This window comes from Zootoca vivipara, chromosome 2, assembly GCF_963506605.1.
Source record: "Zootoca vivipara chromosome 2, rZooViv1.1, whole genome shotgun sequence".
Lineage (NCBI taxonomy): Eukaryota > Metazoa > Chordata > Lepidosauria > Squamata > Lacertidae > Zootoca > Zootoca vivipara.
Window position 1 is genome coordinate 119251678 of NC_083277.1, and position 27032 is coordinate 119278709.

General features: G+C 45.8%; 1 protein-coding gene and 1 pseudogene across 5 annotated transcripts in view; one reads left to right on the plus strand and one right to left on the minus strand.

The window, feature by feature from the left end:
• The window catches only part of PDE1B (phosphodiesterase 1B), a 164571-nt gene that overhangs the window by 95267 nt on the left and 42272 nt on the right, over positions 1–27032 (minus strand). The window lies entirely within an intron of this gene.
• On the plus strand, positions 1676–2815 carry LOC118077663 (proliferation-associated protein 2G4-like; annotated as a pseudogene).

The window sequence follows — 27032 nt, forward strand, 5'->3', positions numbered from 1 at the left end:
GGATACTGACGAGCTGGAACGTGTCCAGAGGAGGGCAACCAAAATGGTCAAAGGCCTGGAAATGATGCCTTATGAGGAACGGCTTAGGGAGCTGGGTATGTTTAGCCTGGAGAAGAGAAGGTTAAGGGGTGATATGATAGTCATGTTCAAATATATAAAAGGATGTCATATAGAAGAGGGTGAAAGGTTGTTTTCTGCTGCTCCAGAGAAGCGGACACGGAGCAATGGATTCAAACTACAAGAAAGAAGATTCCACCTAAACATTAGGAAGAACTTCCTGACAGTAAGAGCTGTTCGACAGTGGAATTTGCTGCCAAGGAGTATGGTGGAGTCTCCTTCTTTGGAGGTCTTTAAGCAGAGGCTTGACAGCATATGTCAAGAATGCTTTGATGGTGTTTCCTGCTTGGCAGGGGGTTGGACTGGATGGCCCTTGTGGTCTCTTCCAACTCTATGATTCTATGATTCACCCATGGAGAAGGGGAAAGAATCTCCATCTACCCCACAGAAGTACCTCCCATGCTGCTTTCTGGAATGTCCAATTAATTTGCTAATGCGAAAATGCAGATGCAACGTGCGGCCTGTCCTCAGCTGCAGCCATTGCTATTCTTCCAGCATTCCAGGTAGCAGTTTGGCAAGTCTGAGCACAGAGTGGATGTCTTTAATAGGCTCCAGCTTATTTCCCCAGCACTTTTCTCAGGCACCCAGCAGGTGCATGCTCAGCATGTATTAAATTAGAGGCCAGAAGAGCTGCTTTCATGAGAGGAAATTAGGCTTGAGAGAGGGGCAGGGGGAGGAGGGGAGAACTCAGCAGTTCAGGTGCCAGAGGGGGGCAGGCAGGTCGGCAGGGGGGCAAAGCAAGCCAATCAGATGTGCAAAAGGCCTACCAGGGAACACTGCTGAATAAAAAAGGGCTGCAAGTGGATGGACCACTTCCCCCCCAGGCAGTGAAAGAGAGAATGCTCAGCCTACCAGCACCAGCTCTGCAACATCTTCAGTTAGACCTTCAGGGGTAAGGAACCTCAAGCCCAGGGGACCAGGTACAGCCCACTAGGCCTTACTGTCTAGCTCTCAGGGCTCTCCCAGCCACACACACACTGGCTCTGCTTCACCCATCCTGGAATGTGTCCTTGAAGGAGGACACAGAGGCATGTCCAAAAGTGTGCAGAAACTAGACTACCAGTGTCTTGTGACCCCTCAAATCCAATTCCCATCAGCCTCAGACAGTATGGCCAATGGTGAGGGATGATGGGAGTCACAGTTCAGCATCATGTATTAGGAAGTGATGCAAGGAGATATGATAGTTCTATCCGGCTTTAAAAAATACTGACTTTTAATGTCGAGTGCAGGGGGGGGAGGGAAGTTACATGGGTGTATATGTGGGGTTTTTTTTCCTTTTTGTCGGTTTTTGGTATGTTTGTTGCTTTTTGTATTTTTGTGCAATCGTCAAATAAAAGAAAAGTGTAAAAAAATACTGACTTTAAAAAAATGATTCATTGGCAGGATATTAATGAAAATTATAAACATAAACATATAGCTGATCATTCACACATGCAAAGTCATCTAGCAATGGCCGTCCGTGTGTTAAACAGGCTTCCCCAACCAAATCTTGTGGACCATGGTAGAAACAGCTAAGTCTGGAGTGCCTGTTCTCAGCTTATGTGAGTGAGGGGGTGCCATGATCATGGAAGAGACTGGCAAATTCTTTAAGAAAGAGAAAGATATGTATTGCTTTCTCCACAAGTATATTGGTAAATAACTGTGTCTGTCCCTTCTCCCCCTTCAAGCGTGACAAGGATTACATTCTCAAAGATGGTGATTTGGTTTAAATCAGGCATCCCCAAACTGTGGCCCTCCAGATGTTTTGGCCTACAACTCCCATGATCCCTAGCTAACAGGACCAGTGGTCAGGGATGATGGGAATTGTAGTCCAAAACATCTGGAGGGCCGAAGTTTGGGGATGCCTGGTTTAAATTGACCTGGGAGTCCATGTTGATGGCTTCGTTAGCAAATGTAGCTCATAATTTTGTCATTGATGCTTCAAAGGAAACTCCGGTGCCAGGTCGCAAAGCTGATGTCATTAAAGCTGCTCACCTCTGTGCAGAAGCTGCTCTGCATTTGGTTAAGCCTGGAAACCAGAATTCACAAGTGACGGATGCCTGGAACAAGATAGCTCACTCATTTAACCGCACCCCAATTGAAGGGATGCTATCACACCAGCTGAAGCAGCATGGGGAGAAGATTATCATTCAGAACCCCTCAGACTAGCAAATAAAGGACCATGAAAAAGCAGAAATTGAGGTCCATGAAGTTTACATTTTTGATGTTCTCATCCGCAATGGAGAAGGAAAGGCAAAGGATGCTGGGCAGAGAACTACAGTTTACAAAAGGGACCATTCCAAGCAATAGGGTTTGAAAATGAAGACTTCCTATGCCTTTTTCAGTGAGGCAGAAAGATGCTTTGACGCTATGCCATTCACTCTCAGGGCATTGAGGATGAAAATGCAAGGATGGGGGTAGCAGAATGTGCTAAACATAAGCTGCTACAGCCTTTTCATGTCCTCTATGAGAAAGAAGCAAAGTTTGTTGTGCAGCTTAAGTTCATGGTGCTTTTAATGCCCAATGGTCCAAGGATAACTAGCAGACCCTTTCAGCCTGAACTCCACGAATCAGAAGTGCAAGATGCAGAACTGAAGGCACTCCTACAGAGCTCAGCAAGCCACAAGGCCCCCCCGAAAAGAAGAAAAAGAAGGCGTCTAAGAATTCCAAGAACCCCACAACAGGGGAAACAGCAGAAGAGCATGAGACTGGTGACTGAACAGCTCTGATCGCCTCTGCGTAGCACCTGATTCTTTCTCTCACATGCCACAACTCAAAACAAGAGAAACAAGCATCCCTTTATGCTTGATTGTCTCATAGGACCAAATGACAAATAGCCTGAACTTCCCCCAGAGTGTAACCAGTTGTGACTGACTTTGCCACTGAGGGAGGAGTCTCTTGGCCACTTCAGATGACTTTTAAAAGTATGAAATAATATAATCAGGAGCAATAAATAAATAACTAAATAAACAGGCTTCCCCACTCAGGTTTAAGCCCTTATAACTGCAGAGATGAGACTGCTAATATTTAGGCACCAATGGTGAAAAACCACTCTGCATGGGCTCAAATCCACTCTGTTCTGCAGTCTTGCATCACATATTTATGGGCAACGCCCTGTTTAAAGGACATGGTGGCCCCTGGCTCAAAATCAGCCCTGCAGTTCTGACCAAGTGAGCAGCAAGGTCAGGCGAAGTGGAAAAGAAAGGGGCCACCAAACCAAGAAGTTTGGGGTTTCTATGTAAAAAATTCATTTGGAGAATCAACATGTCTCGTGCCAGTCACTGGACTGTAGGCTTAGGGAGTCCAAAATAAGACACCACAGACCAGGCACTTCCAATCCCAGCTGGATCCAATCCAAATTCTCCAATTTACTTTTGAGCAGTAACTCATCATGATAGATTGCTACTAATGGCCACTCAATGCATTTAACCCCATGGCCCCAATTACCACCCCCCAGCAGCTGTGACCTTTTACTGTAAAAAAAAAAAAAATGTGCTCAGCACAGCCTGAAATGGCATGTTACTCACTGCCAAGCCAGGGCCATTCATCTTTGCTTTTTTAATTCTCTACACCATCCTTTATTGGGCAAAATATTTCTTTCAAGGCTTTAATGTGTTCGGTAGAAATTAGCCCTTTTAAAAAGATTTATTAGGCAATTAGCAAGCTTGGAAGGATAATCATTTAATGTCAAAAGCAGGGTTGACTTCCTCTTATAAAAAGAGGAATCTGGGCAATGGATACTGAGCTTCTTTTACTGTGGCGGGGGTGGGGGGGAGAGACACCCTCTCCACTTTGTCCGCAGGCAAACAGCACTGGCTTGCAAAATGCATTTTGCATCTTTAAAAGAAAAACCATAGTAATTACCTTGCGGATGGTTCCACCTTAATTTTTCCTGCACAAGTATGAGTGCTTACCAAGATTACTGAGGCCCTTTCTCCTAAGTAAGAGCCCAGCTCCATCACTATTTTCTGCTTCCACCTCCTGGGATTTTATGTTATTACATTTTATCCTGCCTTTCTTCCAAGACCCTCAGAGCCGCAAACACTTATCCTCACAACAAGCCAGCCAAGTAGGCTAAATCAAAGAGATGGTGATCATCCTAGAGTCATGGATTATGAGCAAATGGATTCATAACTCCCAGATCCAAGTAGGAAATCCTAGCACAAGGGTCAACAACCTTTTGGGGCCTACGGGCACATCTGCATACTGGGAGAATATGTGAGAACCACACAACTCGCCACAACCAAGCACACCCTACAAACTGGTCTGTTAGCTACAACAGTGTGTTTCTTTCAAACCTAGTTTGGGGAGGGGGAGAAGTAGGGAGACAGGGACCCTGTGGGTGTCCAGAAAGCCCTCTGTAGGCACATGTGTGCTCATGGACACACTGACAACCCTTTTTTGAACACTACCACATTGGCTCTTGAATGTGTACATGTCAAGCTGCACAAGACACAGGAGGACCTAAAAGGAAAGCCATTTGATCATTAACCAATACAATGCAACTGAAACATTCAGTCTCACAGAAAACAGTTCACTGGGCAGTTCACGTGGGCAAAGGCGTCATCTTCTAAGGGCTGCACACAGTGTGCCAATGGCCTATATACTTGAAACAGAACAGCATCACTGCTTCAATTCCTAATTCAAAAAAGCACAGAGCACTGGCTAGTTGTGCACTATTTATGGATTTGTGGGTATGTGGACAAATAATACAGCTTTGGAACCAAGAGGATAATGGGGTGCTTTTTCTTCAATAGGTTACAAAACAAGCAGGAGTGCTGCGATGCTGTATAATTATGTTTCACTGCAAGAGTGGTTGCTACAGGCTTGGCGGAGGTGGCTTTTCCTAGTTGGAGATAAAGTAGAGTGGCTGGGGGACAAGGATCAAGGTATGTCCCCTGAGTCAAGTGGTAGAGCATATACCGGTACTTTGCCTGCAGAAGATCCAATCTTATATAGAAAAGATAAGGCAGAGCTGCTATTAGACCATAACAAGCTAGATCAGGGGTAGGGAAGTTGCGCCCCTCCAGCTCCCACCACCCCTGCCATCTTGACCTGTGTTGAAGTATGATGGAAGTGGTAGTCCAACAACATGTGGAAAGCAACAGTTCCTCTTCCCTGAGCATCATAGGCCAACAGTAGGACACAACATAAGGCAGCTGCATATAGAAAACACTCCTTAAGCAAGCAGATAAATGGCCAATGGAGATAGGATCTTTTTGGAAAGCACTTTAAACTTTTCTACAATCAAGTGGTATATATATTTTTAATGAAAATAAATAAATAGGGAGAGACCAGGTGGGTTATCAGGAGACAACAGAAGGTGGGGCTTTGGATAAAGTTATCTCTCACAGAAGCAAGGGAATAAAAAGAGGGTGTGTGGCATGGGAAGAAAGATTAATATTAGATAATTTACAAGGTGACCCCCCCCCTCCCGAAGTTATCTACTAAACAAAGAGTGAAACCATGATGGAAGTAGTGTGTTTCCCCTCAATCCCCTTGGGATTTTGTTTTCAAATTCTAATGTGCTTTGCACATTTGAAATAAAAGATAAACACAAAAATCTAAAACAGGTAAAATAAATGGAGAAATAATAATTTGGTTGGTTGAAGACAGCGAAGAAGGAAGCTGGAACTGTCATCGGCATTCTATCTGCTGTGGAACAAGTTAGGGAAGGGAACTGACCAGCTCTCTCCAGTACCTTGGACAGCTCCCAGTGCTCCACTACATGAGAAGCCTGAAAAACCAGCCAGGAAGTAGTCTGGCTGTTCTGCACTGGAAGCCAGATGCGGGCAAATCAGAATGTGAGAGGACAAGGCAGCAGCTTTGTGTTTGCATCTGCTAAGGGTGTTTGTACAGGGGGCTCACAACCCCAGTTCTGATGAAGATAAAATGGTCAGCACCTCATTAGTTAACTGCTGTGTGAACATAAAAGAACCATTATGTTGTTGAATTAGTGTTTTCACCATGTTGGAGTCATTTAGATCTCCAACTCCTTCCTTGTCCAATATGTAATTTCCCCCAATTCACATTAACTGACGCTAATAACCGTGTTACTACCCAAACTAAACAAAAAATACCATGAAAGGTGATTAAAAGCACAGAACAAAACCATCTACTTTATTAAAGGCAACATGAAGGATGTTTTCCCTGGTTTTTTTAACCACCTTGAGTTCAGTTATGATCCCCCAAATGGAATGTGGGGTTAGAACCCCCAATAAATCTCTGTTGCGTGCAGGAGATCCCAGGTTCAGTCCCCAGCTGGGAAAGAACCCTGCCTGAAATCTGGCAGAGCTGCTGCTAGTCAGTGCAGACAGTACTGAGCTAGATGGACCAACTCAGTACATACTCCGTATACGGCAGCTTCCTATGTTTCTAACAGGGAATATGCATTAGCTCATTTTTCACTTGGCCCCTTGAAAAAGCCTCAATGGGCAGATCTCAGCTAATCCAGCGCCATGTCTCATAACAGCTTTTGCTTGCTGAGGTAAGCAAGGAGAGAGCCTGAAAATTTGCTTTCCCTGCCAATCTAGGCTCACATTCTATGAGGACCCACAGGGCATATGCACTCCCGCACAGTGCACACAGAGTGATGGAACACTACTTTCTCAGTCTTACTGAAGCCTGCTGCTTATCATTAAGCCACATGTTCTTTCCTGGCTCTGGTTTCTACCCTATTCTGCATTCACACAGAGCCCCAGAGCCTCCAGGTGTACAAATCCAAGGCGCTGGGCCTGCACTGAAGCCTAGGAACCAGCAAGGATCTGAGGCAGAACTAGAGAGTTTAGGATCTACTTGGAGGAAAACATGGAGCATTGTTAAGACTAGAGGACTTCACTGCACATAGGCAGGAGTGTGTTTATTCTGTGTTTCCATGCTCACAGAAATTCATCCTTGGCATTGAATTCAGTATTCAGATGACATTAGCTAGTTCTCTCTCTCTCTTGCTCTCACTCTCCCATTAAGTTTAGAAGAACCAGGTGGGAAATGTCTGCTGGAATCCCAAAGGCTGCTTTTCACATTACAAAGAAAAGCAAGTAAGTTGTGCTTCTGCTTTTTGTGCTTCTGGGATAGATAGTATGCAAAGGCATGCACAATTGCACATATTTTACATGCCCCATGGGGGTGGGGAGAAATTGTGCCCATTTTGCCTGATACAATTTATGCCTCATACAAGTCACAGAATCCAGCTTTTCTAGCTGTTTGTGTTTCCTGAGTGCCACATTCTCCTCTCTTAAGCGTCATGTATAAACACAGCCCAAATTATAATTGACAAGGGGGCAAGATATGCATTTAGGAGGAGACCAAGTCTGGACATCCAAGTCATCTCCCAAACCATTACGAAGCAGCAGTGGGGAAGCCATGATTTACAGCACATGATTTAAAGCTTAGACCCCTGCCCACTCCTCACTTTCTAATTTATTTTTATTAAAATATTTGTAATTCACCTTATGACTAAAAATCTCCAAGGCAGCTAAAACATAAAAAAATCATTTTTAAAAAGAACACTCCTTTATCTATAAAAACTAAATTATCTATAAAAACTAAATTAGCAGCAATGTTGTTCAAAGCAATAGAATCAAGAAAGAGAATCAAGAAAGAGAAACTCAGCACGGCAATCTTTTCCTCTGAACAGTTTCCCCAACATTGTGGGTGAAAAGCAATCTGCAGAAGTATTGGCAGTGGAAAGGCAGCATGAAGGTAAAGGGCCCAGGATCCCTTTCCTGTCCTGCTGTTAGTGATCATACGCTACAGATTTCTGCAATCTGTGTCCATAGCTCTGTCTGTATATGTGCCGCATGAAGGTTATATGGCATTTATTCTAGGCTTATACTTGATCACTTGTTCTGAGTAAAAAGCCTTCTCCAGGTGATGAAAAAAGACACTTTTGTAAACAGGAAACGAGGGTGGATTTTCCTTACTTTGGGGCCATCAGTGTTCCATAACGCTGAACTTATCTGCAAGACTGGTGTTTTCATTCACTCCATTTCAAATGTACATTTCTTAACTAAAAATGCCAATGGAGCTGTAGGACCAATGAAACACTATCATAGTTCAAGAGAGAGAAAGAGAATGCTTCCCAATGGCAAAACAATCATATCCAAAAAACAGAATATAAATATAAATTCACCTAGTCGGAAAGAACCACCCTAAAAAGCCCTGCATCTCCACCTTGACTTTACAAGGAGCCGGGCCTCAACTGCAGATACGTGAGAGCAGGAAGAGATATGGAGTGGAGGAGGCAGCATTTGAAGGCTAGCAGATTTATTGTGGCACAAGTTTTCATTGAATGAAGGCTACTTATTTCTTTATTATACTTGTATCCCACCTTTCTCCCAAACTGGGATTCAAGGCAGCTTGCAACATTCAAAAATTTCAATTACAAAATACGGGGGGGGGGGGGGACATTAAAAGGAAAAATAAAAATACAACACAACATATTTACAACCACCAATTAAAATATGATTTGCCCTGACAGCAGCCCAATGATCAGTATTGTCTGAACATTAATTCCAAAGAGCTGTCATCAGATGCATGATGTGTTAGCCTCAGTTGGCAGGTTTTCTGTATATCCACATATCTGTGTAATGCATATTCTTTATTTTATTACATTCATATCCCACCTTTCTTCTCTCATGGAACTCAATACATACATGTGAGTTTGACTGAGAATGAATATATATGTAGACAGATATACCCACAAGCAATTTACAGTTATTTTTTCTGTATTTTGTCTATCTATATATCATCTATCATCAATCAACTGTGGATAACATTTCGTGCATCTGATGTCGTGGGCTCCAGTCCATGAGAGCTTCTGCTACAATAAATCTGTTAATCTTTTAAGTGCTGCAAGAATCTTCGTGGGTGTGCATTCAGTGCAAAAAAACTAATGCAGCCACCCCCCTGAAATGTTCTGGCACAGAACATGGGAGCAATGTGCTCCCTGTGGCTAGCCCCACAGACTCCCTGCAAACATGTGCAACGTGCATTTTGCACACCAATGAATAACTGCAGCCTGCCTAAGCATATGGCCAGGATTAAGAGCAGGATGGAAGTTTGAACCCTTGAGCATTCCTGACACATTTCTTCCTGGACATTAACCACTTCACCTAGGTCAGGCATCCCCAAACTGCGGCCCTCCAGATGTTTTGGCCTACAACTCCCATGATCCCTAGCTAACAGAACCAGTGGTTGGGGAAGGTGGGAATTGTAGTCCAAAACATCTGGAGGGCCGAAGTTTGGGGATGCCTGACCTAGGTGGTGGGCAAAGAAAGAAACATTAACTCAATGCTCTGCAAACAGGCCAGTGGTTTAAAAGGGGCCATACACGCAAACTGAGTAATACCTCTGGACAATAGATTTGTATCCATCACTATCAATCCAGGTGCACAATGGACTTCCCCTTGTGCAATGGAACTTCCCCTCCTCCAGCCCCCCCCATTCAAAATCTGGGAGAGAGGAGAGGAAGGGAAAGTCCTATTGCATGAGTGGAGCCCCATTTGCTCAGCACTGGATACGACATATATACAGGAGGGGAGGAAGAATAGACAGCAAGGGGCAAGGTCAAGGTGACATGGTGGCTGGCTTCAGGACTGCAACAACCAAACTCTCCCACCTTCCCTCATTACAGATTATTTAAATCAGGGAGAGACAAGCTTTTTTATTTGCCCTGTGATGAGCTGGGCGCCCAGCAGTGGGCAGAGTTGGAGCCAAAGCTGAGTGGGGCCAGAGCCAAAGGTAGGCAAGGACACCCTCTTTCTTCTCTCTTGCTCTTTCTGCTGCTCTCTTCCCCACTTTGCCCCACAAGGTACCCAGCTGTGACATAAATAATGAAGTCTGTCAAGACAGAGATTCACCCCACTCCCCTGCCGCTGCTTTTAATTGCAAAATTGCCAAGTTTCTGTATAACCAGCTCTCATCCCTGAGGAAGCACACAACAGAAGCCGAAATAAACTTAATTTTTAAAATGTTACCTTCCCCCCCCTCTTCTTCTTGTTACTCTAGATAGGCAGGGTACATATTTAAAGTTAATTGGATAATTAAATATTGTCTAAAATTATCAGCAACAACATTTACAAATGCCAGGGTGGCGTCTTCTTCTTTTTTTTGAAATGCAAAATTGACAATGCTGTTACAAAATGTGTTCCAGTTGTCATTCCCTCTGCTCCTTCTCTTCAAGCTTTGCCTTCTGCTTTGAAAAGATGGTGAGGGAAACGAAATGGTCCTCTCTCTTTCTGCCCCCCACCATTCCAAAATGAGCTAAATGAGTTTAGATGCCTCACTTATAATATTCTGTCTCTTCCCTCAAAATATCCTCAGCTGGCAGGTATGTGGGAGGCACTGCACTCCTTCTCCTAGTCCCATTAGATCTGTTTTCCTTTTTATAATCAAGCTGGATAACCCAACCAGATGGGCAGGGTATAAATAACAAATTATTATTATTAATTATTATTATTATTATTATTGAGAATCACAAGTGGGAAGAGGGTGTTGCACTCAAGTCCTGCTTTGTGAGAACAGATTACTGCACTAGATGGGCCTTTGTCCTGGTCCAGCAAGGGTTTCCTTATGTTCTTATCCTACTACTGCCACCCTTGGAGCCTCACTTGGGTCAGGGAACAGAAGCACTAATAAATCTCTCATTGCATCTATCATTGAGCACATGGCCCCTAAATAAATACTGATTAAATAGTGAAATGCCTGTAAAGAGACCACTAAGTAGTGAGAGAAAATACACAGAGAGAGATTGATACAGAAGGATAAATATCAGGGTGTATATACATATCAGGGATCTCTGGAAAGGAAATCATCACTATAGGTTCTGTGTACACATTGTGACTAAAGCACTTTCCCTGACTGCACCCATTTTACTTTGCCCCATCAAACACATGAGAGTAGAGGAGCCCTGCTGGATCTGACCCAAGGCCCATCCAATCCAGCATCCAGTCTCCTTCTTTGGAGGTCTTTAAGCAGAGGCTTGACAGGCATATGTCAGGAATGCTTTGATGGTGTTTCCTGCTTGGCAGGGGGTTGGACTGGATGGCCCTTGTGGTCTCTTCCAACTCTATGATTCTATGCTCCCACCATGGCCAACCAGATGCCTAGAAGAAGCCTACAAGCAGGACATGACTACAGCAACACCCTTCCTGTTTGTGATCCCCATCAGCTGGTACTCAGAAGGGAGAAAAGTCCACCTAGGGAGGCAGAACACAGCTGCCGTGGCTCGTAACTACCAAGAACCACCGAGCACCAGTCCTTATCTGAACAATGCAGGCTAGCTTCCTTTTCAAGTTTATGATGTGCTGCTTTTTCAAAATGAGAACAGCAGACAAATAATCAAGACCACATCACCATCAAGGCACAACTAAAACATAATCATAAATGCAATACAGTAAACTCATTTCGTAAATACCACATTATATCCACATTAGCAAGCTAACGGAAACGTAAACATTTCCCTGGGTGGATCGGAAACATTCTAGCTATCTTCACCAGCTGGAACAGCCTTCAATGTTGCAGCCAGCAAGGCACCCCACCCTCCCAGGGCAGGTGGAAATGAGCCAGGCACAGGGCAGGTCTTACCCAACTCACAGCAAAAGGGTCAGAAGCAAGGAAATGGCTTTTTAAAAGCTATAGCTGGAAGCTTAATTTGGTGTTTTGTTTGCCAGGCCAAGGGCACATAGGTCAAGGGCACATACCGTGTTTCTCATATTATAAGACATGTCTTATATTTATTTTTTCCTCAAAAAAACACACTATGGCTTATTTTCAAGGGATGTCTTATTTTTACCCTCCTCCTCCTGCCACGGCCAGCATTGCTGCTGCGCCTATCACTATGTCTTATTTTCGGGTATGGCTTATATTCCTTGAATGCTTAAAAATCCTGCTATGGCTTATTTTATGGGTATGTCTTAAAATATGAGAAACAGGGTAGACTGAATCAGACAGAGAGGTGGTTGAGGGTGAGTGGGAAGTTACTTGTGAGCCTGTTATCATGGGGCAAGTCCTGCCAGCATCCACAAAGTGCAATAGTCTGACAGGTTTGTTCCACATGGTCCATGACACACAGTGCTCAAGGCTTCGGCTTGCTTCATCTATGGGTTGGACTTAACACAGGGTATGCAAAACTCTTTACTGTGCATGTGTCATATGGGCAGCTCTCTTTGCAGAGAGCTTTGTGGAGATGCCAGGAGGATGCAACTTGCTTTAGGGAAACTCATGCTGTTGTACAGACCAGAACATGCATCAGTTTGGATGTGTGCACACTGAAATGGCCTTGGCACGATGTTCCCTTTGCAAACCGCTTCCCATCCAGGTACCACTCACAACCATACATCCTCCTCTTTTAGCAACTCAACAGCAACCAAAGCTTTCATTTCATTTCCTAGGGTTGCCTCCATGTTGCTTTTCTACACACATCCCGATTAAGTGTACAATCAAGGCCACAGTGCAGGGGGCTCCAACCTTTTTGAGCCCAGGAGCATACTTGGAAATCTGCCATGGGTACCACAAAACACTCAGTTCACATGGGAAAAGCTGGTGATGCTCAGAATCCAGACAAAATACCTACATAAACCCCAAACCAAATAAACAAATGACACACACAAAAAAGCAGAAAAACTCACCACCACCAGACAATCCTTAAAAATCCCCCCCTTTAAAAAAGCCCACTGTTTTTTTTATAAATAAAAATAGAAGGGTCCAGAAGCCTTGGTGGGCATTAAGCCGCAATGTGCTACTGAGCAGAGAACTAGGATCAGACGAGCAGCCCATTAAATCCTGCGTCAAAGCAGCATTCCCGTCATTAAGTAACCTCAACAGAACAGCTGTTCCAAGATACCAAGATGTTTAGTTGCACCCAGTTAATAAAACAGATCCATCATTTATAAGCCAGACAGTTAATCGGCTTAATTAAAAAGAAAATCCCTAATGGGCAAGCTGAAAGCCTGGCTCTACAGCCAGAAAGAACACTGGCCTTTTGAGGATGTATCTTGACAGTCTGTGCTGGGGAGAACGGGCTGTGTAGACTGAAGGGGATTCAGTGTTTTATCTTGGGTAGCATTGCCCAGTGCCAATTGTAATGCCTGGCGGAAGTTGTTATCTCTCCTTCACACACTGTAGCAAGGCGCTCTTTTGTGGTGCATGATTGTTCTTTCGCACGGGATTTCTTCAGCTTAAATAAACCCTTCTCCGCCGCTTCCCTCTCAAGCTCTTCTTGAAGCAGCCTCCTCCATCCTACCCACCCCCTGCCCCCGCCCCCAGCAGCTTGCCATCTAGCCAGGGAGAACATTGCGAAGGAGGCAAAGGTGTGGGTGGCATGGGGAGATAACCATTCCAGTCAAGGGCCAAGAAAGAAATGAACAAGGGCAAATGTTGGTTGAGGACCAAGAAGGGGGTGGAGAGACTGCCACTAGGTGCTAGAGAATCACAGAACAGCAGCATAACATTCACCATTCACATACATACATACATACATACATACATACATACATACATACATGTTCTCTCTCTCTCTCTCTCTCTCTCTCTCTCTCTCTCTCACACACACACACACACACACACACAGCTCTTTCCCAGTGAGAGAACTGGAAGTAGCCTCTGGATGAAGCCAAGCCACAGCTGCATAATTTCAATTTCTCTTCTCACTGCCCTGCTGCGCCTGACCACCCCCAGCACAGCCCATTATGGAAATCTCAGGCTCAACAGACAATTTCAGACTGCTCTTCCTTTGCTCCACAGTTCCAATCCAGTCGACTTTGAAATGCAGGATTGCCACCCATCTATTGCCACAAAGCCACACTCCCAGGAAACGTTTCCCTACCAATTCATCATGTGACAGGGATGTTGCCTTCAAGAGGCTAGATTCAAACTCTTCCCAAACAGCTGCCCCAATCTCTCTGAGAGGGCACTTTCTCCCCTTGTGGTCCAACTCAGCTCTAGCAGAGGTGGGGCAGGGGAAAGAAGAGGTGAAATCAAGCAAAAAAATTTTTTTTAAGCCATAAAGGGTTTCCTAGGGAGAAGCCATAGTTCAGTGGCAGAGCACCTGCTTTGCATGCACAGAGTCCCAGGTTCGATCCCTGGGATCACCAACAAGTATTCAACCACAAATCCATGCTTTCTGTTACAATAAGGCTTAAGACTCAAATAAGAGAAGACCCTCAGTTGTTCTAAACAGCTGAGGTGCTCCATGGCCTAAGATTAGAAGGCAATGAGCTAAACTCGGAGTTTAGAGAGGTAGTTGTCTCTGATTTCTTGGCCAGCTGGCTCTGTTCCAACCACATGCATTTTTCAAGCTGCACCTCCAGGACATCCATCTAGGAACAAAAACAGCACAGCCTAGAAAGCAGCAGCCAGAGATGGCTTTGAGCTCCATCATCCTGTTTAGATTTCTAGACAGCATACCAGCAGAACAAACAGTAGAGAGATAAACACAGTGTACTGGAATTCGTAAGAACTGACTGATATTTGCACAAATTCAGAAACCTGGGTAATTATTACCGTATATTCCAGCGTATAAGACGACTGGGCGTTTAAGACGACCCCCAACTTTTCCAGTTAAAATAGAGAGTTTGGGATATACTCGCCGTATAAGAAATACAACCCGGCGTATAAGACGACCCCCAACTTTTGAGAAGATTTTCCTGGGTTAAAAAATAGTCTTATACGCAGGAATATACTGTATTTTTTAATTCCCTTTGCAGCTAAAGGATTGCAGCACTGGTGTCAATTGGACTTATTTGTGGCATATGTTCACAACTGGGGAGCCCCTGCCAATAGAGCCATCTCCTTTGTAGGTGAGAAACATAGAAAAAGGCCTCGGTGGAAGATTCAGGCAGGTTGCTATGGTGGGAGACAAAGCTCTGTGGAGGAGCATCTGCCTTGCCTGCAGAAAGTCTCAGGCTCAAGCCTTGGCATCCCCAACTAGGAATCACTCCTGCCTAAAGCCCTGGACATCCACTACCAGTCAGCCTAGGCAGTAGACTCAGTAGAGCAGATTCAGGTATTTTAGTCCCAAGCATTTGGGGGCTTTAAAAGGCAGGTACAAGCAGCTTAATGCAGTTCATCTGGAAGCTGCTTAATGTGTGTCCATCAGGCAGCACCTGTCAGAATTCTGAAAGCTGCATTCTGTACTAATGGAAGCTGCCAGACCATAAGTCAAAGGCAGCTGCCAGGTATAATGCAGTAACACAGCCAGAGTGCTTTTCCTTTGGAGCACATCAGCGAGGCCGTCTTGTCATCTGGGCAGCCCAGGACTTCCATATGCACTGCCCAGGCTACTAGCACCCTGGGAAGGTCAATTCAGTGCTGCTAACACAGCACTTTTACTGCACCCCCAGAGGTGCACTCCGTTGTCACTCAAAACAGACAGATGCCAACAACAAAGCACACACACACAAAAAGCTAAAACTTGTGAAAGGCACTTGGTGCCACCAAGGCCACCTGGTCCTCTAGTGAGAACCCTGGATTTACGTGTCTCTCCAGGTGGCTCTGTGGGTTAAACCACTGAGCCTAGGGCTTGCTGATCAGAAGGTCGGCGGTTCGAATCCCTGTGACGGGGTGAGCTCCCGTTGCTTGGTCCCAGCTCCTGCCATCCTAGCAGTTCAAAAGCACGTCAAAATGCAAGTAGATAAATAGGAACCGCTACAGCGGGAAGGTAAACGGCGTTTCCGTGTGCTGCTCTGGTTTGCCAGAAGCGGCTTTGTCATGCTGGCCACATGACCTGGAAGCTATACGCCGGCTCCCTCGGCCAATAATGCGAGATGAGCGCGCAACCCCAGAGTCGGTCACGACTGGACCTAATGGTCAGGGGTCCCTTTACCTTTACCTTTTACCAAGCTGCTAAACTGCTCCCTCGAGGGGACTGCATGCTCTGCACAAGTTGTTACCAGTTCTGCAGACCTGTCTTGTCAGAATTCCATTTCACTTCATTGGCCCTCATCCAGCAGTACCATCCTTGACCTCAGGTGACATGCAGAAAATAGAAGTGTCATCTGCAAACCCAGGCAGCACCTCACTCCTGAATCCCAAACAACCTCACCCAGAGGCTTAATACAAATCAGGGGCCACATTCCTTCATGAAAAACCTTGCGGGGGGGGGGCATGTCCCGATAGTGAGCATGACCAGAGGCAAAAGTGAGTGGAGCAACGGATGCGATCCTTGCCTTTCAAGCCATACAGAAGTAAGAACTTTCTACATACCGTGTTTCTCATATTATAAGTCATGTCTTATATTTTTTTTTACTCAAGAAAATAAGCCTATGGCTTATTTTCGGGGGCGTCTTATTTTTTGCCGAGCCCCGACTGAGCGGGAGCTGGCAAAGGCAGCAGCCCACCGCCGGCTTGGAGCTCGAGCCGGCAAAGGCAGCAGTGGCGTTTTGCCGAGCTCCAAGCCAGCGGCGGGCTGCTGCCTTTGCTGGTTTTCGCTCCGTTGGGGGGGGGGGAGCAGGAAGTCGCTCGCAACTTTCCGGATCCCTCCCCGCCGGTCTCCTCCTCCTTCCCGCTGCGCCTCCCCTTTCTGGGTTTCTCGGCGGCACCTCCTTCTCCTCTTCCGACGCTGGCTGGCGGCTTTGTGCTGGAATGCCGCGTGCGCAGCTTTTAGGTACCGGTAGACGAGGACGCGGGTCGGGGGTGGGGATGCACGTGTGAACGCCCTGGGTGAAGGGTCGGAGGCTGCAAGGCAGGGGTACGAACGCAATTCTCACCCGATTCGGTGGAGCTCGGCAAAGCACCGCTGCTGCCTTTGCCGGCTCGAGCTCCAAGCCGGCGGCGGGCTGCTGCCTTTGCCAGCTCCCGCTCAGTCGGGGCTCGGCAAAGCGCGCACTGCTGCCCTTGCTGGGTCCCGCTGGGTCGGGACTTGGCGCGGCGTGCCCTGCCATACCGTACCAGCATCTCTTATTTTCAGGGTATGCCTTATATTTCGCCAGGTCTGGAAAATCCTGCCATGCCTTATTTTTTAGGGATGCCTTAAAATATGAGAAACACGGTACACACACCTCTCCATCCTGCATCAGGGAAGCATCACACTTCAATGGCATATTCAAGCCAGGCAAAAGTATCTGAGAAGGGCAGGCAGCAGGATGAGTGAAGGGTATATGAGTATAAAGGTTCCTAAGTTGCTGAAGGGAAAATAAATTTGGGAATCCCTCCCCCCCCCACACACACACATACACACACAATGAGTGTTTGAATGGAAAATGGAGTGGGGGGAGTGGAACAAATATATAGCCACTCTCAGTATGCTTCTTGATTCCAAGAGTGGGTGTCACGCTGTTGCAAGATATATTCCTGGAAAGCAAAGCAGCAAGCAAATGATGTAAGTAACTTGATGCCCGATGGGCAATGAGAGAAGAGAGATTTGCAACGTGCTTTGATGATCTGCTTAAGAAATACAAAAATCACGCGCTCTGTTGCACTGCAAAATAACAAAACAAAAGGTTGCAGCAATGGCATCTGTAGGGGCTGGTCAAGAAAAGTGATGGGCAAATGGGGCTTTTTATCAGCCAGAACACATCCCAACTCAGTTCTGGCCCCTCTCAGGTGGGCGCCATTGCCATTATAAGAGAGCAAAGGAGGCATTCATGGTGAGTTCTGGCACCTCTTTTTCCTGAAAAATAGCAGTGCAAGTACTTATTGGGGTGTCTCAGGGAATTGGAAAGTGTGCTTGAGTGGATGAGTCAATGCATTTCCACAGGGCAGTGTGTAAGAAAGAAAGCAAAAATAAATAAAAAGCGCCTAAAATGACTAATGACTAACATCCCTGAATTGTAATAAGCAGTCCAGGGTAAGGTCAGGGGGTCAGGGGCAGTTAGGCCTGAATTCAGACCTGCAGTGTGGGTGCCTCCTCAGCCGAGGGTCTCCTATGCCTGCTGGGGGTGCAGATGGAGACAGGATTCCTGGTGGAGCATGAAGGGCAGCAGACCAGAAGGCACCACTTTGCAGGACCAGGCAAGGGCTAAAAGGACAGGCTTGGATTGCAGACCTGGCCAATCCAAGGCTATTGTACCAAAGACTATGTTGAAGCTGTGATTCTGTGGCCAGCGATGGGTGGAAACAGAGAAAGAAAGAGTAAAATATGGCAGCGAGTGCAGAATTCAGCTTCCTGTAAATCTCAGCTTTCATTTAAAAAAAATTTAAAATCAAGTTTCTAGTCTTAATCATTTCAAGATTCTAATGCAGGCATCCCCAAACTGCAGCCCTCCAGATGTTTTGGCCTACAATTCCCATGATCCCTAGCTAACAGGTCCAGTGGTTGGGGAAGATGGGAATTGTAGTCCAAAACATCTGGAGGGCCAAAGTTTGGGGATGCCTGTACTAATGAATTAACATACTGCCTATTATGCAAGTTTATCAAAGTAATTTACAATGAACATCACAAAAATGCAGAAACAGGGAGTCAATAAAAACTTTAACTAAATTTAGAGAACTGCTAGAATGATTGGAAGTTATAAGCAGCACCCCCAGAAATCTCAGAAGAGAAAAGAGATTCTGGCAACAGGAAGCAGCTGCAAATACCTTTTTCAAAGTGCAACCAGAGCAGATTGAGGTAGTCAATCTTTCACAGGGGTGGGGGGGAAACACCGTGGGTGTGGCCCCTGGGCAGTGGCTGCCGAGAGCCCACCCTCTTCCAAGTGGGGTGCCACTTTCTCACCCTTGCCCCGGGCACCACCTACACTGCCTGGCACAACAACCCGAGAGAAAGCGCTGCAGCTGCTCAGCTTTCCAAAACTTCCATTGAGATTTTAAAAAAACAACCAAAAAGCTTTGGGGCTTTCGAGCACAAAAGGAAAATGAAAATGGCAAAGCACAGAAAAGGTATCAAGGAGCTGTCAAGACCAGAAGCCCAGGAGCAGTGGGAACATCACAGAATGACAGGGAGAAGCTGAGGGCTTTGGGGAGTGGGGTGAAGCACAGTTAACCAAGGACTGCCAAGGAAAAGTCGGGGTCCTGCATGGCTACACTGAGCTCACAGTTTTGATTTATGGAAATCTGCTTGGAGAGAGAGAGAAAAGGATAAACACTGCAGTGCTGCAGACACAAAATATGCTTTTGATGTGGCTTCCCAGGCACTGCAGACTGCTGGGATCCAGCCAGCCCACCTAGCTTGCCCCCTTTCCAGTCCTTCACCAGATGGACTCTGTGAGCAGGAAAGCACAGCAGGGAAGGCAGGAATGAGAAGCACTTTCCCTCTGGTGTGCCAAGCAAAGCATTCCCCTTGAGAAGGGAAGCAAGCAACCACCAACACCATTCCATGCACCCAATTCAGGAAAGGTACATTCAGTTTCTTCACAGCTGGGAACTCCAGCATAAGAGCCTGGAACTGACGGGCCAAGGCACAAGCTGCCCACTGGACTTCCTCAATCCTCAAACACTTCATTCCTGCCCCCAATCAGACTGCTTAAGCCTGGCTCAGTCCAAAAGGCTATTTACAGTGCAAGGAGCACTAAAAAGTCCTCCCAATGCAGTGCACACAAGGATACATGGAGTGTCACTTCAGGCCCGTGTATCTACGCACCAGAGAATTAAAGAGCTGGAGCTTTTCTTGGATGCAGCAGAGCACACTGTCTGCACCAAGGAGGAGACAGGGCACATCCCTGAGGAGGAGGTCAGTTCCCCAACACAGGAGCCAGGTGTATGTAGGAATGTGACTCATAGAAGTAGAAGGCCCAGGGATCGCTATGAGTGTTTAGAACTACACAATCGATTTGAAGTGCTCTCCCTTAACATGGAAGACGAGGAACAGACTCCATTTGAAGATCTCTCCCTCATCACAGTTGATCAGGAATATGATGACGAGCAGCAAAGTCAGTCCTCCTTCCAGGTGACCTTGGAAGGGACAGCACACAGAAGAATCCCGACCAAGCCTATGAGGAGGCGTGTAGTGGTGATAGAGGATTCCCTACTGAGGGGTACAGAAGCAGTGATCTGTGGGCCTGACAAGACGTCTCGAGAGGTGTGCTGTCTCCCCAGGGCAAAGATCCAAGATGTAACAGAATGGCTGCAAGGAATCATAAAACCCACTGACAAATACTCCTTCCTTTTGGTCCATGTGCGAACCAATGACACTGCAAGCCATAGCCTCCAGAAGATCAAAAGTGATTATGAGGCTCTGGGCAGGAGGTTGAAGCAATTAAATGCACAAATTGTCATCTCATCTGTCCTCCCAGTTGAATGACGTGGCCCAGGGAGAGAGGGAAAAATAGGGGAAGTGAACAACTGACTTTGTAAATGGTGCAAGCAGGAATGGTTTGGATTCTTAGATCACAGTCTGCAGTTTCTTGAAGATGGACTTCTGGCAAGTGATGGGCTGCACCTCATAAGGGTTGGGAGGAATGTTTTTGCCATGAATTTCAAAAACCTTATCAGGAGGGCTTTAAACTGACATGTGGGGGAGGGAGACAGTGCTCCTGAAGGTAGGAGTCTATCAAGTGCTGAATATATCAATGGCTCCTCTTCATCCTGGAGAGAAGTGACTAGTGGGGTGCCACATGGTTCTGTCTTGGGCCCAGTCTTATTCAACATCTTTATCAATGACTTGGGTGATGGGCTTGAGGGCATCCTGATCAAGTTTGCAGATGACACCAAATTGGGAGGGGTGGCTAATACCCCAGAGGACAGGATCACACTTCAAAATGACCTTAACAGATTAGACAACTGACCAAAGATGAATTTTAACAGGGAGTACTACACTTGGGCAAAAAAATGAAAGGCACAAATACAGGATGGGTGACACCTGGCTTGAGAGCAGTACATGTGAAAAGGATCTAGGAGTCTTGGTAGACCACAAATTTGACATGAGCCAACAGTGTGATGCAGCAGCTAAAAAAGCCAATGCAATTCTGGGCTGCATCAATTAGGAGTATAGCATCTAGATGAGGGTCCCAAAACTAAGGCCCGGGGGCCGGATGCAGCCCAATCGCCGCCTAAATCCGGCCTGCGGACGGTCCGGGAATCAGCATGTTTTTACATGAGTAGAATGTGTCATTTTATTTAAAATGCATCACTGGGTTATTTGTGGGACCTGCCTGGTGTTTTTACATGAGTAGAATGTGTGCTTTTATTTAAAATGCATCTCTGGGTTATTTGTGGGGCATAGGAATTCGTTCATTTCCCCCCAAAAAAATATACTCCGGCCCCCCACAAGGTCTGAGGGACAGTGGACCGGCCCCCTCCTGAAAAAGTTTGCCGACCCCTGATCTAGATCAAGGGAAGTAATAGTACCACTGTATTCTGCTCTGGTCAGACCTCACCTGGAGTACTGTGTCCAGTTCTGGGCACCACAGTTCAAGGAGGATACTGACAAGCTGGAACATGTCCAGAGGAGGGCAACCAAAATGGTCAAAGGCCTGGGAATGATGCCTTATGAGGAACAGCTTAGGGAGCTGGGTATGTTTAGCCTGGAGAAGAGAAGGTTAAGGGGTGATATGATAGCCATGTTCAAATATATAAAAGGATGTCATATGGAAGAGGGAGAAAGGTTGCTTTCTGCTCCTCCAGAGAAACGACACGGAGCAATGGATTCAAACTACAAGAAAGAAGATTCCACCTAAACATTAGGAAGAACTTCCTGAGAGTAAGAGCTGTTTGACAGTGGAATTTGCTGCCAAGGTGTGTGGTGGAGTCTCCTTCTTTGGAGGTCTTTAACCAGAGGCTTGACAGCCATATGTCAGGAATGCTTTGATGGTGTTTCCTGCTTGGCAGGGGGTTGGACTGGATGGCCCTTGTGGTCTCTTCCAACTCTATGATTCTATACATTTATCTCACCGTTATGCTTAAGCAAACAACCATTCTTGCCTGCTTTACCATGGAGCTTAAAATGAGCCACATTTAAGGGTTTTATCCAACACAGGGCTAAGCAATGCAGTCCATCAGGAGAAGGATCCACACTTGTGGAATAGAAATTTCTGCCTCCTCTCCTTGCTCTGTGCACCCCTTAAAACTCTTTTGGGGGTTCCTTCAACCTTCTGGAGCAGATTTGGGGAAGAGAGGGAACAGGTTCTGTTGCACCAGTGCAAATCCTTGTGCTAACAGAACAAGTGCATTGGATACCAGCTCAGTCTTAGAAGCTTTTTTAAGTAAGACCAAAAAAAGTATCCCATTATTTGAACCTGGAACATGTGAAGTTGTAACAGAACTTTTCCGTGCATGTACGAAGTGCATTCTGCACCCCCAACACATGACAGCCAGCGTGGTGTAGTGCTTAGAGTGCTGGAGTGCTGGGAGGTCAGAATTCAAATCCACACTCAGCCATGAAGCCTTGGGCCAGTTACTGCCTCTCAGCCTAACCCACCTCGCAGGGTTGTTGTGGGGATTGCATGCGGAGAGGGAAGAACCACATACACCCCCTTGAGCTCCTTGGGAGAAAAATGTGGGATACAGATGCAATAAAAAGCAAGGTAGTCAGGAAAGAGGGCATCCCTTCCAATTAAGATTGGGCCCTGAGACATTATTCTGGCAAACACGGCCATCGCATCTTTCCTAAACACCAAAAGCTGTTTTAATATAAAGCAATGATTTCTTCTGCAGCTGAGTCAGCCAGCAGATAGAGCTATACATCATGCACCAGGAGTGGTGTGGGGAGTGACCCCCTTCCCTTTGTCGTTAGCAGAGAATTAGTAGGCGGGAGATGCTGAAACACAATCAGGCATTCTCCTCTCGTTTCAAAGGCAACGGCACATCACGGGCGCACATCACGAGCCTCATACATTCAGGCAAAGATTAAAGGAGGGGAAATCATTTGCTTCTCAACCTCTGGTGCACAGATTCTGTTAACTTTAAATGCCTCCCTTTTACCTTTTTAAAAAACAAAAACAAAAAACCCTGTATACCACCCAATGCCAACTCTTATTTTATGCCTAAAAGCAGGCATCCTGTGGCAGCATAAATGAGAGCTTCTCTCCCAGACGGATCCATGAGCTGCTAGGACATCAGCACAGTTGGCTGTGAGGTGGAGCAGGCAGGGCAGAGAGAAAGGGGCAGAATTGGGGGGCGGGTGTCCATGGAGAGACAGCAGGGGTTGTATTTGCTCCAGGTCGCCCCAGTCAAAAGATGCACTTGATTAAAACGAAATGGTGGTTTAGGTCACAATAAGCTTGCAGAACAATTGACTGGTCCGTGATCTAGTGCAGACATTAAAAACACTTACAAACCATGGTTTAACCACAGGGATGGGGAACCAGCAGCCCTACATATGGATTCCAATCCCCATCAGCCCCTAGCTAGTGATCAAGATAATGATGATGATTCACAACAACAACAGCAGCAGCAGCAAAAACTAAACTTCAGCCCCAAATAATGGCAATTTATTTTAAGATAACTCAGTACATCACAGCTAACTAATTTCAAGGTTGCCATAACAGCATATTTCAGGCATGAAATAAATGTGCAAGCATACAGGAGTAATGGAAACTAGATTCCAATAAAATCTAGATGCCACAGGTTTCCCACCCACCCCTGATTTAAAATAAAGAGCCATCCTAATGAATGAACAATTTCTCACTTCACTTCCCTCCTCAGTGTTAACTTTGGTTCTGTGATGGAGGTGCACCAATGCTACCTGTCACCAGGGTTTTTTCAGGGGGAACTTGTGAGAACTCACTTCCAGCACCTCTCAGGTAGGTTCTGGCCCCTCTTTGGTGGGCACCATTGCCATTCTAAGAGAACGAGATTATATGTTCGTGAAGAGTTCTGGCACCTCTTTTTCTAGAAAAATAGCTCTGACTATCATCACTAACACTAACCAGGGTTTCTCAGGTGAGCCAAGATTTGAAACTAGGGTTGGGAGTGAGTTTACACACCATGGTTAGGAGGAAACCTAGTTTGCCTGGAGGGGGAAAGGAGGGGAGGGCATTGCTTTGAAGATAAAAGAAGCAGAGCTAGAGTGCTTATTTGTGAAGCTGGCTCCCATGAATCTGCAGACAGCCAGTGTTACATCTGTGCTACTTAGATGGACCAGCCAACCAGTTCCATGTGCCTAGGTGCAAACACCACTGGAAAAATTATATTTTTCAGAGTCAGTCTTTATGTTCAAAATAGTCTTATGCCACAGTCCTATGGTGACTGGACCATATCAGGTTGCAGGTGTGGGAGAGTTACATTTGAATTTTTTTATAAAAAAAATCATGCACAAGCCCCATTCTTGACATTCATAAAAAAACACTTGCCACACTGCCTCGCTACATCAAAATGTTCCCAAAGTTCAACTTGCATCAACTCCTCTGGTTCACACTTAATGTCTGTTCACAACAGACAAACCCTGGCTTGTTTCTCCAAAGTTGGTTTGTTTTCTGCTCACCTCATGCCCTTCTGCTTTGGTGAGCTTCTGGGGTGGGGTAGTCAAACAAATTATGGTTAAGGATGGGTGCTGGGTTCACACATAATAAAATGAACCACAGCTCATACGGTAAGCCAACAGCTTCAGATCATGGTCTCTTGAGAGTAAACATACAATAGTTAAGCTACTGAGCAGAGTTTACACACAGCACTAAGCCAGGTTCAATGAGCCATAAATCTTGGTTTAGTATTTTATACAAACCAGGGGAATTAACTTACAGGTACACCAGCCACGCCTTGCTACCACACCCTGGAGAGAGTGTCCTTATTCACCAGCCATAGTAGATATATACCATGAACTGGGCTGCTTTACTCCTTCCTGCTAGTACACTGGAGGGGGGGAAAATCATGATCTCTTCATAGTTTTCCTCTGCATAACAAGTATAAAGGCCCTCATTCAATTACAAGGCAAGTTTCTCTATAACCCTCTAAGAGTCTAAGTGGACATCAGCCCAGGATAGATGGTTCAGCTGGGCTCACCAACACTGCCACCTACAGGCTATGCATCCTATTGGCAGGCGGAAAACAAAGAAAAATTACTCCTGCCTGGAAGAACGCACAAAAATAATCTCCGTAGCTGAAGATACAGAATTATTATTTCATTTTATTCCTTGCATTCTCTTACATTTCTTACATTCTTGATATTCTCCCTTTCTTGCTGGGAGCTGGTGGAAGAGTAAATTGTTCATTCCCCTTTCACAGTGTGATCTTCACATCAACCCTTCCCAGACGTTTGGGGTGAAAGGTGGCTTGGAGCAGCTTCACAACATTAAAAAATGCACACACCTTTTTCCACATGGGGTGGTCCCATAAAGTAATTAAGAAATATTGGGAAACTATATATAATGAATTTAAAAAGAGAAACCACCAAGAATCCTGTGTTGTGTTAAATGCTAAATGCTATCAGGGCATAGTTGTTCAAGCACTCAAGCCCACTTTTCGGATGCATGAAGCGTAAAACCTGTGCCAGAGCTATGCTATTATCTTTAAAAATAAAGGACTGGATCACTATAGGCCCTCAATTAAAAAAAAAAGAGCAACATACGAACACCAGAACCCACAATTAACAACCACATGGGCAATTGTCACGTGCAATGATATTCTAGTCAGCAACCAGCTACTGTGCAGGGATTTTCTCATGACATAAAACAGCTGTGGCCTTTAGGGTGCCTTGAGCAAGTTTCTCTCTCTCTGACCATACGTTCCTAATTTGTGGAACAATTCCCTGTTCTTTTAGGAATGCTGCAGTTGTGAAAATGCACAAAAGCGGCAAAGCCCCCCTTGCCTTGAATCTAGTGTTGTCATCGCCAGCATGCTGGTACCTGGATGCAGAGCCCAGTGGACTTTGAGCAGTTTGGGATGGGAGCAAGCCTAAAGGTTATCTGATCGCTGGAGGCAGGGGGAGGGGCAGGTGGGCTGCAGAATGAGGTCTGCTGGTAGGATAGCTGGCTGCTTTGCAGGAAGGTAGCCGTGTTGGTCTGGATCGAAGTAAAATAAAAAAATTCCTTCAGTAGCACCTTAAAGACCAACTAAGTTTTTATTTTGGTATGAGCTTTCGTGTGCATGCACACTTCTTCAGATACAGTATCTGAAGAAGTGTGCATGCACACGAAAGCTCATACCAAAATAAAAACTTAGTTGGTCTTTAAGGTGCTACTGAAGGAATTTTTTTATTTTGCTTTGCAGGAGATCAGCAAGATTTCCTGTCACCCAATTATTTAACAACAGCAGCAACAAAAAGGCTTATTTTCTCTCCCTCGCCTCCCTTTCCAACTTAGACGGATAAAATGAAATGTATTGGGAGGAAAAAAAACAGGTGTGTGTTTTTGGGGTAATGAGGCCATGAGCTGAGTTCTGGTACAATTTCTGGGTTCTGCAGCACAGAGTCCCTTCATGAATGCTAAGTGTATATCCACTCCCTCCCACCCCAAGGCATTATTTCGGCAGACCTAGAAAGCTCCAGTAACAATAAAGGAGTTCTGTATTCTTTTAATTCTGGGGTGAGGAACCTGTGAGCATCCAGGCTCCAACTCCCACCAGCAGTGGGTACTAGGGTACTATGGCACCCTGTGCGAGGCCAAACACGCTGCCTTCCCTAAGGTGGGTAAGGAGGCCCTGACTTTAGGAAGGAGGTGTCAGGGTCCTAGAACCCTCCCATCTCCTTCCCAAAGCTGAAAAAGCACTAACTAGGCCAGGGGTCAGCAACCTTTTTCACCCGTGGACCAGTCCACAGAGCATGTGGTGGCCAGACTATGGTTTTTGTTGGGGGGGGGATGAATGAATGAATTCCTGTGCCCCACAAATAACCCAGAGATGCATTCTAAATAAAAGGACACATTCTACTCATGTGAAAACACACGGATTCCCAGACCACCTGCAGGCCGGATTGAGAAGGCAATTGGGCCACATCCGGCCCACAGGCCTTAGGTTGCCTACCCCTGAACTAAGCTTTAGGAAGGAGGAAGGAGGACTCTATGACCCTGTCAGAGTCTCACATTTCCTTCCCAAAGCCCAGCGCCTTGCTTACTGGGCTTTATAATTATTATTACCCTGTTTCTCATATTTTAAGACATACCCATAAAATAAGCCATAGCAGGATTTTT